General features: G+C 43.0%; 1 protein-coding gene across 3 annotated transcripts in view; it reads right to left on the bottom strand.

Moving 5' to 3' along the window:
• LOC122189784 (myosin VIIA and Rab interacting protein) overlaps window positions 1-211 on the bottom strand; it is a 191,422-nt gene extending 191,211 nt beyond the window's left edge. For all 3 annotated transcript variants that reach the window (XM_042889159.1, XM_042889161.1, XM_042889160.1), the window contains exon 1: window positions 142-211. The gene's annotated coding sequence lies outside the window, so the exon portion shown is untranslated. The remainder of the gene's footprint in view (window positions 1-141) is intronic.
• Window positions 212-15,057: the final 14,846 nt, after the last annotated feature.

Here is a 15,057-nt window from a genome sequence, read left to right as displayed (position 1 = left end):
CCCAGCCCCGCGCCGAGCCGGCGGCCGGGCACCGCCGCCCGCAGGGAGGGCCGCAGCGCGGCGCCGAGCGCGGCGCGGCCCCAGAGGTGCGGACCCGGCGCGGCCGGGCCCCGCGGGACGCCCCCGGCCCACGGCACTCACCTCGCCTCGGCCGCACCGACGCAGGAGGAAGGCGGGGGGCAGGCGCCCCGCGCTCGGGGCACAGCGGCGGCCGAGCACGCCCCGTCGCTCAGCGCGTAGAGCCCCGCTCCGCAGCGGCAAGAACACGCAGCCGCCTCCCCGCGCCGCCGCCTGCCGCTGCGGTGCCGACGACGGCAGCTCCCGCCGCGCCCCCGCCGCTCACCGGCACCTGCCCGGGCGCCGGCGGCCAATCGGAGAGCAGGGGCCGGCCGCGGGGCGGGCCGAGCCGGGAAGGCGGGGGCCCGGAGGGTCGGGATGCTGCTCGCTGCCGCCCGCCTCGCGCCCGTCTCGGGGTCGGCTCGCCCCCCGGCCTCCCTTCGTTTCGCTGTGGGGAGCCGCGGCGGCGCGAGGACGAAGAGCGCCTGTCCCGGTGTCAGTGACGGCCGCAGGATGTAGGCCACCAGTGCACGAAATGGAGTTGGGACGAGCCCAGAAAGTCGCGCAGCGCCAGAGAGGGTTAATGTGCTGCATCACTGTCGGCGGCTGTTCCAGTCACCGCGGAACAGAATCACAGAACGGAATCACTCTGCCTTTCTATGTCTGAATGTTTTAGATGCTTGGTGCTCATTCCTAAAAATGTGCTTGGTGTGCAACCCATTCACCTTTGGTTGTCCCCCACTAAAGGTTCCCTTGAGCTCCACGTGCCCATGGGCAAGCAGTGATTCTGGCCGTGCTACGGTCTCTCAAACCATGTTATCCCACCACAAATGTGCCTTCAAGGTGACTGCATGCTGGGCTGCATCCAAAGAGGGGTGGCCATCAGGGCGAGGGAGGAGATTGTCCTCTTCTGCTCAGTCCTTGTGAGGCCTCATCTGGAGTACTGCACCCAGGTCTGGAGCCCCCAGTGCAGGAAGGATGCAGAGATGCTGCAAAGGGACCAGAGGAGGGCCATGGAGACGATCAGAAGGCTGGAGCACCTCTCCTAGGAAGAAAGGGTGAGGAAACTGTGCTTGTTTAGCTTAGAGAAGAAAAGGCTCCAGGCAGACATCATTGCGGTCTTCCAGTACTTGAAGGGAGCTCGTAATCAGAAGGGAAACTGACTTTTTATGCGGTCTGATAGTGATAGGACAAGGGGGAATAGCTCTAACTGAAAGGAAAGATTTAGACTAGACGTCAGGAGGAAAACCTTTATGAAAGGGGTGGTGAGGCACTGGCACAGCTGCCCAGAGAAGCTATGGTGCCTCATCCCTGGGGGTACTCAAGGCCAGACTGGATGGGGCCATGGGCAGCCTCATCCAGTGAATGGCAACCCTGTCCATGGCAGGGGGTTGGAAATGGAGGGTCTTTAAGGTCCCTTCCAGCTAAGCTATGAAGTGGTTCTATGATTCTATGAATATTGGTGGCTTGTGCACAACAAAAATGCTCCTTAGCCAGAAGCAGCAGATCGGAGCTGCCTCACGGTACTGCTCCATACACCTCTGTGGGTGCTGCACACAGCCACGTGCAGAGGTGTCTCATGCTGAATGTGAGGCCAGGTGGTGTGCAGTAATGGAGGTGTGGCACGGTCATTCATTCCAGCCATCAGTGAGTCACTGCTGTAACGTGAAACTGCTTTTTATCCACCTTGTATCACTGCAGCTTGTACTGTATCGGACTAATTACTTTTCCCCTGGTGTTATTTTTCATCCTTGTTTCTCATGCTTGTTTAACTTCATTTTAAAATAGCTGCAGCTGTTCACTGCAAGGTACCTTTTTATTTGATCTCAGTTGAAGTGCTCTGTCAAGACAGATGTACTCAATAAATCTTGGCAGATTTTCAAGGAAAATGTTGTCTAGGATTATATTTTTGTTTACATTAATGTCATGGTATTACAAATAAACTGGTTTATCAAACATTTAGTTCTCTGCTAACCTACACGTGTCTATGTTGGTGAAATGGGTGCCACTCCACAAGACAAACAGAACTCTGCAAGGCAAATGACTCCTATTTCCAAAGCATCTGTAAAAAGACTTACATTTTCTGAATCAGCTATTTTGTATTTCCCAAAAGCATACACAAGTATGTATTTGGGTATTTTCCAAGCAGACAACAACTTGTTACTTCTTTAAGTAAGAGCAAGAAAGGAGACCGACCATCTTCAGAAGAAATGTTTTTCATGAACAACATGACATGGCAACAAATCAGGACTGACTAAATATAAAGGTCACTCACGGCCTGGTTTGGGATAGTAATCAATAACAAGCACTGAGCATTTCTGAATAATTGAAAAAATACCTGGGCAGAAATCCATCTCCAATCTCATATTTCTAAGCTGGATCACTGAAATAACAATATGGTTTGGAATCAGCCATCAATATCAATTATATATAATGCTTATGATTATACAACTGCTAGATCAAACAGAGGAAACTGTTTTGCACACTCAAGCTAATAAACTACTATGAGTTGAATAACGAATAATGTTTCATTCACATAATTAGACACACAGAGATCTTACAGCTTTCTCTATAACATTTCTGCTGCAGTGAAGATAAAGTGTTGGGCTACAGGCTCTTCTGTTCCCACTGCTGTAGCAATCAGTATGTTTTCAGTTTGCCCCATTACTGCATGGGGTAGGTACTAACTTATACTACACTTAAACCAGCTGTTAACTACTGCGAGAGTAACTAAGAGGAGGAAGAAAAAATCCACGCGTAAGGGAAGAAATACTGGAGTGGCCTTCCGGATTGTATGCTGGGCTTCTCGCTTTGCCTGCTTCTCGTTCCTATTGGATGTCCTGTTGGTCTTCACCAACTGCTTTTGATGTCTAACTTCAGAAAAAAACACTGCATCAGCTGTGAGTATTTTCTAGTGGATATCACCTTTTTTTAAAAAAAAAGAAAGAAAAAAAAAGACAAGAATGAGTAAAATCATCTTTTCACGTTTACAAGCAAAATCAGCTTTCTGCTCTGTATTCCTTTCAGCGAGGCAAGGGCCAGATTTCTGACTTTCCTGATATTGCATGTTTCTTCTTAATAAATGAGGGTCTTAAACTTGCTAAGTTTGCTTCCTGAGTGTCCTCAGCCTTAGTGAAAGAAGTAGGGCTTTTAGGCTGAAAGAAGGAAATCAGGTTTGGAAAGTGTGAGTACCTGTTAGAAGGACGCATGTTAGCCACAGGGAGCAATTATGAATTTATGTCAGCCCATTGCTATCTCAAGACAGAATATAAAGTCATAAGTAATTAAATTTCTCTTGCTTTCAATGGATCTGTTAAGACCTCAAAGTGTTTCCATAAGATGCAGTGAACAGTAAGTTGATAGTAATTCCCTGGAAGTCATTGTAACCTATTTATTACTTTATGGTCTCAAAGAACTTCATAAATACAAATCACTTTATAAAGTGGGTATGTAACAGTGTATTATGATCATTCAGTTAAGCCAATTAAGTAACTCATAGCCATAAGCAAATAGGAAAGAAGTGAAAGAGCTGAGAATAATAGGCACATTTCTAATAGTCTATAATATGTGCAGCGTATGCTTTGGTACGACACTTTGCCATGACTTTTCTTCAGAAACGCCAACAGCCTCATTCCCTGCCCCATGAGCCTCATAATGAGGGAGTGAAAAGAGAAAAAGAAAAGAGTGGAGAAGACAGAATTAGGATTATGGACATAAATTAGTAAAGAAGACAGCTTGAAGAAGTTTGCCCATTGAACTGGCAGCAGAACTTAGGCGAGCCAACACTTTGAAGCATTCCACAGTCTCAAAACTGGGAACACAGTTCCCAGATATGCTGTAACTGATGCAGGAAAATGATTTCTTGTGACCAGCAGGGGGTAGCGAGGGGGAGTGGTGGTGGGAGATGTCTTTTTTTTTCCCCTGTTGTGGTCAGTTAAAAGGTAACAGCAAGGATAGAAGCTACCAAGAGGGTTGGCAAAGCAACAAAAATGGTGGTTAAGTGCTATGAGCTTCCTATCATTGCTAAGGAAAATAATCAGAACAGGAAGAAAAGTCTCAGGAGAGAGCGTGGTGCTGATAGTACCTATGTTACTGCAGATTTCCTCATTCATACAGGCTGTCTAAATGAAATCTTGAAGCTGTCCAAGGAAAGTGATGCATGCAGTGAAATGAAGGCTCCTCCCTTATGCCTGCCAGCAAATACATATGCATGAAGACAAGACTCAGCTCTTACATTTCTGCAAGTGGAAAACTCTTTGAAAGACATAGTGAGTTCTCCAGTTGCTTAAAGAACATACTTCTTGCCTGTGGCTGAAACACACAAGGCAAGTGTCCCTCATCCTTGGTTGTGCTACAGCCATCCTTACCTGCAGCTGGCCCCACCTTTCAGGCAGTAAATCCTCCTTGCTCAACAACAAACGGTAGCATCAGGGATGGGGATACTGAAGTTCTTGGGAGCTGAACATGCATCCTGTGCAAAGCAGCACTGACGGTGTGGCACCATCTCTTGTATGGTTCAGTGCTGCTATGTCCACAGATTAAGAAAAGAGAGAGAGAGAGAAATCTGCACAGTACTCAGGAGAGGAATGAGAAGAAGCACATGAGTCTAGCCACCAGGAGAATGTTCACCCTAAGTCAGCTTTCATTTCACAGATTCAAACATCCTGTTTATTTAAACAGGAGCCAGCATTGATTTTGGCTCGACTTGTTCCTCTTGTGCTTAGAGGCATTTTCTTTCAGCCTCTTTTGTTTCTTTGGACCAGAATCAACAGGTGGCTCTGGGAAGTTTTGGGTCAACACAGAAAGGTCTAAAACCTCCTTCCCTGACTGTCTAGCTTCCTGGTTAAATTCTCCAGCAGTGTCAAAAATTGTTCATTTGCTTTTAGACATAGCTTTTACCACCTTTGATGCTCAGAACCAGACTACAGTCAAGTAGGTTATTCTTCATAGAAAGACCTATTAAACGTCCTTCTGATTCAAAGAAATGGAACTTTTTCATTACTTGAACTTATTAAAAATTAATGTTTAGAATCTGTCATCATCTCAACTGCCTTGGGCTAAAGCTGCCAAATGTAGGTGGTGTTCTTCAGAGGTTTTTTTCCCCCCTTATGATAACTCTACACAAACTACCCTCAGATGCAAAGATTATGCATTATCTAATCCCCTGCTTGTATTTTACAAGCAAAATCACAGCAATAATGTAACGAGTCTTAAAATCCTAGGCAGTACAAAAAACAGTGAATTCCCTGAAGCAAGATTAGTCAAAATTAAAATACTTCATATTAACTTCTTAGATTTTAGTGCATTCTGAATAAAGTAGTTTTACATTTATGAAACTTGAACGTAACCATTTTACATCCAAGTCCCTACTTTGATAACATTCATCTTTTCAGAATTATTACCACATGGCTGAGGAATAAATGAGTGTGGTGAACAGTCAGGTCACCTGCTGACACCAAGACAAGCTTTTTGCAAACAACACTGTCTAGTTTATCAACACTTCTGAGCCAGCTTACAGACTGTATGAATTAGAGGCCCTGACCAGTAAGATTTACTCAGCTGTGGTAGCAACACATACTGTGAGAATTATGAGCATTGACCAGAAATAGATATTAAAACAGAAATTGTCACAGAAAAAAATATTTCTGTGATGGCTTTTTCCTTGAATTATTTTCCTGTCCCCAAAGCTGAAGTTTGGAGATGAACACACAGCAGCAATAGCCATGGCGGTTGAAAGAAGGTTGCGTAAGGTTGCCCGTACCTCTTTGCTGGAAAGAACTGAGTCAAAGCAAATGTGTCAGAAGCTGGCACATCCAATGCCATTATTGTTTGCCATTTTCTTGCACAACTGCTCACATGCTTTGATTATGCTCAGTATGCTTTGAGCTGTGCTCTGCATAAGCCCATAGAAAATACATCATGCTTGTTTCAAGGAGCTTACCCCATGAATGCTCTAATTCCCATCCCTGGATTTGGTATAATCAGTTTGTTCCTTGGTGTTTTCTCACACACGTAATTAAATTATTCTTTCTTAACTTATCCCTAAAATAGCATGGGATGTACTGGAACAGGAATGTATCTGTTGCAAGCTGACAAAGTCATTGTGTGGTTTTATGCAAATAGTCCAGGGATTGTTCCAGATCCACAGGAGGTTCCTCTGTTTTTCTGTCTGTCTTGGAACCTTGCATTAACTGTTGCACTTTCCCTCCATGCTTTACAGGTACCGTGACTGACAAGATCACAACAGTTATTTCACCCTAGCTAAGTCCTTGTTGAGGGCTGCAGACATGGCACAAATGCATCATTGTGCCAAGGCCAGAAACAGCTCTGCAAGGTTTGTTCCTCCTTCAGCTCTGTCAAAATTAAGCATCTTACTGCAAACCAGATTTCAGGAGTTTCTCGTTTCTATAACTCATAAGAGAACCACCTTTCCAGTTTGGAAACTGGAACAGCAATTCAGTATACCAGGAATAATTGCAACATCCCCCTTTCCTGCTCAGCTCTAAAGCTAACAGGGTGTGACATTCCAGACAAATATTTATGTAATGTGCTTCACTTCCTTGTGCAAGTTCCTGGTGAATGTATACAAACACAGTCACAGTGATTTTAAAATCTGAAATACCCACATCTATTAATTAACTTAGAATTGAAGGGAAAAGACTGGTCTCTAATTGCACAGCTCAAATGGCTTGATTTCCTACGGGTGACAATTATTATTGTTCTCCTCAGTGACATCTATGCTGTAGGCCATGGGGTAATGAGGAAAGCTGAGTAAATAGTGTAAATAAGATATCTGTGCATCATTAGTAAAGTCATTAAAGCAATTATAGATGATTTGTACTGAAAGAGGGTTTAGCATGGAGAATGTTTTCTCACTTTCCAATTGCAGTCTGTGGTGTCAGAACTAGAAAGCTCTGCAGCCAAGTCTTAATTCAATGAGCTTTCTGGTAACACCATTCTTTCTTTCCAGCCATCTGCTTTGTAAACCCTCAGCTGTTTTCTTGTACCATCCTTACAAGAGACTGTCCAGGTATTTTGGCTGCTGGCTGAGAACTCCAGGACCAGAAAGATGCCCGTGTCCCCTTATGGCAAAGCAGAGGAAGCTGACAGCCTGGTCATCCCACGAGAGAAAGAGCACGGACTCTAACAGTAAAACAAATCTAAACTTTCAAAATGGTTTTGAGTGCTTTAAATATATGTGGGCAACAGCAAGGCCACTTCTGGCAGCCTGTTGCAAGTGGCCTTCCTGGGCGGGTGTGTTTTCCTTAAGTCAGTACCAACGTGCTGCACGTTTACTACTACCCAGCCTGTGACAAGCTGTGGTTGCCTGGATTCTCACTGAATGCAAACCCATTCAGATAGGGCTCCATGGGCATGAACCATCAAGCTGTTACAGCTCAATTGATTGATGGCTTGGTTTCCAGAACAGCAAATTGCTGCAGCTTGTACTGGAAATTTCAGCCCTTTGGATTTTGCTGTTTCTGTCTGTATGAACTTATGTGCTCACATCAGAATATTGAAGCTGGAGAAGTACTGGCATGCAATCTGAAGTGCAGCCCCAAACTCCTGTTCCTAACTCCGGTGCAGAAAAGTAAGGAATTCTCTTTAATTATGCTGCCTTAGGTAAAGATCATTAAATTTTCTTTTTCTTTGAAAGTGAAATGGAACATTAAAAAACAAAAAAACAATCTACAATTTCTATGGCTTTCTACTGCTAAGTTAGAAGAGACAATAAGGTTTCCACAACAACTATTCATGGTGACTCTGTGCACATCCTAAGTATGACTTCATTACTTCTAAACTATTTGATGGTCTATTTTAAAAAACATTAATGGGAATAGATTCAGTTGCAGTTTTAATACCAAACCCCAGTTGATGTACTCGATGTAAATAGCTTTACTGCAAGCTATAATTCTTTCAAGAACTAACAGAGAAATAAACAGCACAGCAGACCAGTCAGACCAACGTTGCTGTAAGACTTCAGCTTTTACATATGACGTTCATACATTTCACTTGAAGCAATGTGTCCCTTTCTTGCAACTTAATCCTACCTCTACTGGATTCATAAACAACAACAACAAAAAAATCCATATTGAGTACCAAGGAATGGAAAGTGTTTATCCTTCAAGGCGTTATCAAGGGTTTTCACTTACGGGAGGGGAATAATTTGCCAATTTGAGAAGTGAAAGGGGAAAGCAAGAGGATAAGCAGAGAAGATTCAGGTAGCACGCAAGACAGGCTTACCAGTGAAGTGAGGTTCCCTGAATGGATACTGATAAGAATCATCATATGGAATTCATAAGGATGAATTCTCTATGAGGAACAAGACAGAAATAGATAGGATTTTACCATCTCCATGAATAATAAAAATAAAATTCCTTCACCACGTTGCGAATTCAGGAGTGAGGCATCTGTACCAGCTTCTCTGGTCAGGCCTTGTACCTGAATATCCTTCCCTACCTGTAGACAGAACTATAGAACACCAGCTGCGCACACTTGTGGAAGCTGATATCTCAAACTAGGACAAATCTGGTGCAAGGAAAGGCCAAAAGAGACATGTTGTTACATGGCACTTCATAATAAGTGATGGGAGAGAAAACATTGAAGAAAGAAAGTAAACTCCCACCTTTCCAACTTTCCTTTGCTTGGCTGTGCTTGTTACTTTGCAGGACTATTCTTAACTTTTAGGATTACTTAAGCTTATTATTTAATGTAAAAGCTAAGTGAATGGTTGGCTTTACCAGTGCAGGATCAAAGCTGTCAGTATAATGCTGTCAGTTGCAGCTGTAATACCAAACCCCAGTTGATGTCCATGATGTAAATAGCTTTACTGCAAGTGAAGTCTCACTTCACAGTGAACTCTTATTTCACAGGAATCACACATCAATTTTGGTGAGCTCTTATTGTTGTTTAGGAGCAAGCTCTGATTCTTCTCTGCTATTTAACTCCAACACCATTGAATCTGTCTTTTGCTAAGAGACTCCCTCCCAGTGCAGTGAACAGTGTCCTGGTCTTTTTACAGAAACTCCAACAGCATCAGAACACTGCAGTGCAGCTCATCAGCCTTGGCATAGCCTCAGTATGACCAAGTTGCATAGAATGGGGTGGGAAGTTCAGTCTGTCTTCTCTTCCAGGTGCATAATGACCACATTCAGAATGCCCTCTGTGCCTCTGGGGCTGATGGCAAGGCTGATCTACTTCCTGAGACTCTTCATCTGCTCTCAGTTCAGAGTTGTGGGGGACAGAGCCTTCTGAAGGCATCAGTCACACGTGGAATCAGTTCTTAGAGGAACCACACAGTCAAAAACAAAATGCTCGCTGCTGTGAAGATGCTTCTTTCTTCTTCTTCATGTTTGATATGATTTGAGTTTTAAAATAAATGCAGTCACATCCAGTTTGCACTGCATTCTACAGACCAAGGGAAGGATAGAATTAACTTAATATTGAAAATGTCAGTCACAGTATTTTCTACAAGAAAATGAGAAGAGACTGTGTAATATGATCAATATCTGGATCTGTATGAGGGAGATTACATGTGAAGCAGAGAGCCCTGTTACTCTGTGGGTGTGCTTTCTTCCTTGTTCTCCTCCTAACTGCCCATTCCATGTCTTGCACAATCAGTTTGTGCAAATGATTCTACCTCTCTCTGCCTATCCTGTACTGATTGTATTATAAATGAGCCTGCTAAGTTTAAGGCAAAAATAATTTCCTAAGGAAATACAAGTCAATTGTTTTCCAGAGGTTTTATATAACTATGTTTAATATTTTGATTATTACTGTTTTATTATTTTGAAGATTTTTAAAGTCTCATGTGACACTGTATCTTACACATGTATCCAGAAGATTAGTGTAGTCAAATTGCAGTAACTATTTCATACATACAAGTATTTTTTTTTTCTACTTACCCAAATTCAAGTGCACTTTTTGTTAACTGACTACTAAAACCCTGCTCCTCAAATGAAATTATCCTTTTTACTCTTCCAGAATAGGAAAATACATACCTACTACTCACTAGCTTTGTAATAAATGAAATAATAAAGTATACCAGCAAAGATTCCAGCAGCACTTCGAGCAACTGTTCTTGCATTCTAACTATGAGGATAAATTTGATTTTTTTCCACAATAAATCTTCATGAAAACCAGTAATTTATGTCTTTAGCCTGCTCTCTCCCTCTACTGGTCTGAAATAGAATCTTTCCTAAAGGAAATTTCAAGACCTTTCATATTAAAATTTGACCTTTGTATTTGTCGTACAGCACAGTATGCACGGTGCCCCTGGAGCTCATTCTTTGCAGTACCGATGAGTCATGTACCACTCTAGTTAATGAACAAAAGACAAAAACAACAGACATCTTCAACACCCTGGCCAAATTTAAGCTATTTCTTCTTCAGATACCTTCCCTCCGTGGGGATTTGAGCTTGATTAGCTACACGATAGCACAAGAGTTAATCATGAATCCATGATTAATATATCATCTTAATCCTCATTCAAGTGATAAGCACAGCTGTTATTTGAAGTTTCCTCTCTGCTAAGTGAAATGAAACCTATGAATGAAAAAAAGACGGGGACAGTTTTCATGAATTTGCCATAATGTACATGTGATATGAGATGCCAGTCTGAGTGAAGGCTGCATGCAAATGATGTTGCCACTATGTTCCTCCTTGGTCACGTTCCCCTCTCCTTGGGTAGCCACATAACGAGCTGTCTCAGAAAACTTGTCTGTCCAAAAATTGCCTTCTCAAATACCTCTCAAAGAGTTCCTATTTAGCTTCTAGAACAAATCACCACCTGACGTTCCAAAACTTTCAAGTTCTCCATTTTTCCTTAATATAGCTTTAATTTGACTTACCAGTTTTCCTGTGCTCTTGTTCCAGAAGGATGTGGTCACTCTGTCATTGGTTTGCTATCTCTGCCCCGTGCCTATGAGATTTCCTTTAGCAGTGCCAACACAGACATAAGCATGCAGACATCAATGCATGCCTACCTTTTCTGCTGGGTCAGGCATCCCTGTATTCCCACTGGACAGTGGGGAGCAGGCCAGTACAGAACGCGCTCGGATAAACACACCCTGGACATCCACTTTCCCTGTGATCTTTAACTTACAAAAGAAATTCTGATTTTTAGCATGGGTCATTGACAAGCTGCAACCACTGAAGGTTTGAATTATAGTCTTCTTCTGTCCACAGCAAGATAAGCAGATGATTTCCTTCAGAGCTGAGCGCTCTAGGGATCGGACTGGGCCTCTGCTATGCCCCAGCTAAGCTGACAGCAGCAATATACATTTAGTCTGCACGCGGCTGCTGAGGTTTGTGTTCTTGGAGCAGGAACCCACTGAGTTTGCACAAACAGCAGTTCAGTGAAAGAAGAGCCACAGGGGAAGGTTCTGAAATCCAGGAACATCATGGATTTGCTTGTATTGACCGCCCAGATTCACTTCTGCACTGCAGATGGCTTTACTTTTACTGGTGCTATCTCAGCAAGCCCAGTTATTTAGGGCCTGTAAAATTAATGGCTTTTTTTTTTTAAAAAAAAAAAAAAAAAACCCACAGGCTGGCAGTCCAATGCTTGAAGTGCAGGAGAAGGGAAAAATAAAGAGATTATCAAAAGTAAATGTAAAAAAAATCCCAGTCTGTAAGCACCATTAGGTTTGATGGCAATGTGAAATATTTGCTGAGGAGCTCAAAGAAGAGGAAGAGAACAGGAATAGATACTTGACAGTGTGTAAAAGTATATAACCTTGCTGTCAAAGGAAGTGAACCTGTTAAGGCAGAAGAAAGAAGCCCAGCTCAGCGTCAAGGATGACTGAGCAAGTGTTTAAAAGCTAATCACAATTTGGAAAGGTGTCTGGGAGTTGAAAGGTAGGAAAAAAAAAAAAAAAAAAAAAAAAAGAGAGAGAAATCCAAAGCCATGGACCAAGGAAAGGAGTGAAACACTCTGGGAACAACTTACTAGAAATAGGAGGTAGGAGAGCAGATCTTAACGTTGATTACTCTTAAGTTTCTGTTGTTGCATTAAAAAGAATTAATTAAACCTGGCCAGAAGTCATCACCCCCTCCTGTCCTAACCTCCCCACTGTATGATGAAATGTACCCACAAAGAGGCTGTCCAGATTGAGTAAAAGAAAAACAAAAAAGCATTAGTAGCTCCTGCATTCTTTCTCATATACTTAGTTTGAAGAAGACATGACGTCTCCCAAAAAAAGTGCCCAGACTACGTAGGGAAACTTTCAGCTTCCTTAACTCTTCAACACAATTAGATGTCACATCATCTCCTTCTGCATGGTGAGATGGATGGATCACTCACTGCATAAAGAACTGGCTGGATGGTCGCACTCAGAGTTGCAGTGAACAGCTGTGCTGTATGTCCAAGTAAAGACCGGTGATTAGTGGTGTTCCTCAGGAATTGGTGCTGGGACCAGTGCCACTTAAATCTTTGTAGGTGACATGGACAGTGGGATCGAGTGCACCCTTAAGGGGAATTGGCTTTAAACTGTAAGAAGGTAGATTTAGACTAGATTTTAGGAAAAAATTCTTTACTAAGAGAGTGGTGAGACACTGGAACAGGTTGCTCAGAGAGGTTGTGGATGCCCCCTCCATGGAGGCATTCAAGGCCAGGCTGGATGGGGCTTTGAGCAACCTAGCCTAGTGGGAGATGTCCCTGCCTATAGCAAGGAGTTGGAATTAAATGTTCTTAAAGGTCTCTTCCAACCCAAACCATTCATTCTATGATTCTACAAAATAAGTAAGAAAGCAAGAGCAGCAGGCTCTGAATAGAATTCCCCAAATAGGGCAGTTTTTCACTCTGTTAGCAATGGACGTGGCTTTGCAGTGAAGCAGGACTGTATTGGTTACCAAATACTTCTTTAGCCCTGCAGACAATCAGGCACATTTTTGATTTCTAGACTGGCATTAGCCATGTTAAAGCAGCAGCATCACTGTCACTGCTGTCGCTGCCCCAGCATGTGTACGCACACAGCAGGTCTGGTAAGAAGCCAGCTGGGAGCAGAAAAGGGGGATGTCAGAGCTGGCATGCCCAGGGAGCACACTGTGACGAGAAATGGACATGCTGAGGAATCTGTGGGAGCAAGAGGAGCAACAAGCTGCTAAGCCACATGAGTGGTAATTGCAAGCATGGCTCAGACAACCTGGAATGTGATAAAACGCGCTATTTCTGGTTAGCTGCCATTTGTTCATGCCTCTTCATCCTATTAAAGACATTTTAAAGACCCTGTTTGAGTTCTGGCAGCTGGAAGAACCACGTCCTCTCACCAACCTTAGCACTGACCACCATTTGACAGCTTGGCCTGGACAAACTTCTTGCACTGCACTCTTCCAGCCCGCACCACGCAGTGTATTCAGACTCTGTGCCTGCCATAAGTTTCAACACCCTCTGCACCAGCACCAAACAGGAACAGGAAAGCAATGAACCACTTCCATGATTCACATCCATGTGCTCCTTTTCCAGAGGTTGCACCAACCCTTGGACCAGGCCCTCAGCTTGGCATGGGCCTGGTGCCCACTGTGTGCTGCAGCTGCTCCTCACTTCCTTTCCTCCAGCTCCCCCTAAGGCAATACTGAGAGCCTTAAAAAAAAAAAACAAAACAAAACAAAAAAACAGGGCAAGCAGAGGGAGGAGGAAATAAAACTGATCCTGCTTCAGAGTATGGCTTATTGCTGCTTGCTATCAGCCCCTGATGGTGCACATGTCATGTCTGCTGTCTGCTTACTTCTCAAATTCCCCCTACAAGTTATTCCAGTCAGGGAAAAACAGAAGTGATGAGCAACGCTGACAGGCTCGTGCTCTGAAGAGTGCAGGGGCAAAGTCCTCTGTCAGGTGTTAAAAATAGATGTGCTGCAAAGAGTATAGAAAGGTACAAGCTGAATTTCTTTCCCCCACATGCTGCTTCTGCACACTGAATGCTGGCAGTGTCACCTCACAATTCGCTGTATATATTTAAAGAGTATGGTGAGGCACACTGCTACACAGCTGTCAAAAATGCAAGGATTTCATGCTTTGGGATCATTATCTAATCCGCTCCTCCAACACAGCACAGAAAAAAAATCCATACAGCTTTGCTTAATCACTTACACACAAGCACACAATTAATAGGAATTTATGCCTTTTTTTAATTACAGTTTTCCTCAATGGTGTAAGTTTAGTGCTGGCTTTTGCACAGTCTAGGCTTGGTTAGAAAGATCATATTTGTTAGAACAGTCGCAATTAGTTGTAAGGTGTCCCTATTACCTCTAAAGCTGCTGAAAAGAGATTACATACTCATCTCCGCCTGCTAGGAAAGAGGCATTCACGATTATATGTAAATGATCTCCAATCCATTTAAATACAATTTTTGTGGTGGCTTAGTAGAAGGCCAAATAATTTTTTTTAGAAGCATTAACTCAGAGACATCCGTTATGGTAGGAATTCAAAAGCATTATATTTGGATAGTTATTTTGCAGTGAAAATGTCAGCAGAAAATGGAAAACGCTCCAGGTACCAGCCAACTGATGCATGCTACAAATGAGAAACATACCCAGGAAATTTAGGATGTTACTTTAAAAATGCACACTGGATTCAGTAATTCTCAGCAGTTACCATTGCATTATACTGTAAACAGAATTTTGATTTCAGCACCTTAATTTTAGACTTCAAAGGAAGTGCTTGCAAACTGAGAAACCCCACCAGCACTAGCAGTGGCAGAAGCCAACAGGAATGTTCTTCTCAGAACTTCAGTAGTCCCAAAACAGTTCACTCAGCACTGAAATTGTCCTACCTGCATACCACACCCACACCTGGACTGGTTTGAATGGATCTCAGGTATTCACATTATTTTCTAAAGTAGTACATTTGTTGTATTGCTTGTAGGCTTATTTCACATTCTGTTCCAAAAAAAAAAAAAAAAAAGACAAGGTATATGGAATCCAAAGGTAATCTAACTTTCTAATAGTAAAAAGCAGAATTGACAAAGACACTCAAAGAAACATTTGCTTGCTTTAAGAGCA

Source organism: Lagopus leucura, unplaced genomic scaffold, assembly GCF_019238085.1.
Source record: "Lagopus leucura isolate 7727_CA_CO unplaced genomic scaffold, USGS_WTPT01 Super-Scaffold_100157, whole genome shotgun sequence".
NCBI lineage: Eukaryota > Metazoa > Chordata > Aves > Galliformes > Phasianidae > Lagopus > Lagopus leucura.
The sequence above is the reverse complement of the archived record's forward strand: the minus strand, read 5'-3'. Positions and strand labels throughout refer to the sequence as shown.